Here is a 2500-nt window from a genome sequence, read left to right as displayed (position 1 = left end):
GATGTATTTTTATTTTATTATTTCTGTTTGCCCCCTATGACAAAAATCATGACTGGATAATGATACTAGTCTATCCAGCCTACTATGGGAAGGATGTTGATGACAGGATGTCTCTATCCATACACCCTAACCTATAGGCTTTTCAAGCTAGGATGCATGTGACATGTCACCTCGTCAATGCAACATCACCGAAATTTTGAAGTTTGACAGGAAATCTAACCGTCATGCAACTTTTTGAGCCAGAATGCATTGCTGTCTAAATGCGCATACAGCCGTTGTGGTATCTCGATCGCACTTATTATTGGCCCCTGTGGTGCAGCACTCTGAGTCAGTGAAGCATTCTAGGAAATGTAGTGATAGACAAACATGAAACATAAACAGAGAAAACAAGAACAAGTCCATTCTTTGTAGACATCAGGCATTAACCATCATAAATCAGAGCTCAAAAAGTTCAAAATTAAATCCATATTTCTTAATTATATAAACACACTCATGTCGAAATCCTCGTTTAGACCTGATGGTTGCAATGCATTTAAAGTATATATCCAAAAAAGTTCTCATTGGCATAATTTCCTGTCGATGTCACCTCCTCTGTGTAGCGTTACTTGCTCTATACCTTGAAATCTAAAAGAAGAAAGAGGGTGTGACATATCATTAAAATGACAGGCAAAAGGATAGTTTTCATCTTTTCCCCCGATGGAGCTCTTATGTTCATGGACGGGTGGTTTACCTATGTAGATTTTGTCACATGGGCATGTTAACATGTAAACAACATTTGTTTGTGTTGCATGTGATATTCCCCTAATTCCAAACTTTTTACCTGTTCTAGGATGCTTAAAAGTATTTGTTTTCACTGAACTATGACAATGAGCACAATCTCCACAGGGATAATTCCCTTCCTTGATTGAGTTAACAGTGTTTGTTTTGGAGGGGGCAATATGTTAGCTCTGATCAATTTATTGCGAAGGTTTGGTCCTCTTTTGTGAACAAAGAGAGGAGGGTCCTGAAAAAGTTCAGACAGGGCCGGATCTGTGGTTAGAATATGCCAGTGTTTCTCAACAGTTTTTTTTTGATAATGTGGGCCTGGGGAGTGTAGGTGGTAATACAAGAAACTGAAAAACGTTTATCTTTTTTTACACTTATTTTCAGAAGGTCAACTCTGGACTTAGAAAGAGCATTCTGATAGGCAGTATCCACACATTGAGCTGTATAGCCCCGTTCTAGAAACCGCTGCTTCATTTCTACTGCCTTCTCAATGTAGTCATTGTCAGAGTGGCAGAGTCTTCTTAACCTATAAAATTGGCTTTTAGGTAGTCAATTTTTTAAAGCTCTTGGGTGTGCACTGGTGGCCAAGAGAAAAGTGTTGTGGTCAGTTTCTTTCTTATATAAGGTAGTAGTTAGACTCCCATTGTCTAGTATAATCCACATATCTAAGAAAGATACACGTGATTGGTCATATTCTAGAGTAAATTTTAAGTCAGAGTTACAACCATTTAGATATGTACCAAATGCAAACAGTTTTTCACTTGTTCTTTGACACAAACAGAAAAAAAACATCCAGGAAACGATACCATTTAAGGATTTTTTGACTGAACGGGTTCATATCTCGGTTAAAGACAAATTTATGTTCAAAATACCCCACATATAAGCTAGCGTAATCAGGAGCAAAAGTAGAGCCCATAGAGGTTCCTTTCAGCTGTAAATAGAATTCCCCTATAAATGAGAAGTAGTTTAGCTTCAGAACCATGGAGGCCAGCTCAACGATAAAGTGACTAGGTGGGACATCCATGCGCTCCTGGAAATAGAAGCCTAAGGCATCTAGTCCCCGGTCATGTGATATATTTGTATAGAGGCTCTCCACATCTAAGGTAACTAACAGTATGTCAGCAGGTAAATCTGTGATCTCTGAGATCTTATTAATAACATCAGTAGAATCCTTGACATATGATGGAAGTTGGCAGACATATGGCTTGATGAAGTGATCCACAAAATTAGATAATGGCTCTAAAAGTGAGTCATTGCTAGCCACTAGAGCTGATTAAAACCCGGATGATCCGTTTGGACAACCGGATCAAGACCTCCTCCGGACAGACCGGATGGCTGTCATGCATTGATCCGCCAAAGGCGGGTCAGACGGCATTTCATTAATATGTCAACAAAATGGCAGTTACAGCGCGAGAAATTGTGAAACCGGAATATATCCTCTTTAGTTGACTGCAACAGCCATTCTCTAATATACGGAAAAACGGAACCAACTCCCGCCTCGTCATTCATCGAGCCTGTTTGATCCGTCCTGCCTGTTGTGGCCAATTGAGTCGCGGATCCCCACTCCCTATGTGTGTGCTTCTGACTCTGTTGAGGTCTAGCCTTCATTTCTAAATGTTAACAGTGCTCTGCCAACGCTTTTACATCTCAGTCTGTAGGCTAGTGACTCTACTATCTCCCACTGCGTTACAGCGTACAGACTTCCACTGCTGTCACTCCCCTCGTCCGAGTCAGC

The sequence above is a fragment of the Engraulis encrasicolus genome, chromosome 15, assembly GCF_034702125.1.
Source record: "Engraulis encrasicolus isolate BLACKSEA-1 chromosome 15, IST_EnEncr_1.0, whole genome shotgun sequence".
Classification (NCBI taxonomy): Eukaryota; Metazoa; Chordata; class Actinopteri; order Clupeiformes; family Engraulidae; genus Engraulis; species Engraulis encrasicolus.
The sequence above is the reverse complement of the archived record's forward strand: the minus strand, read 5'-3'. Positions refer to the sequence as shown.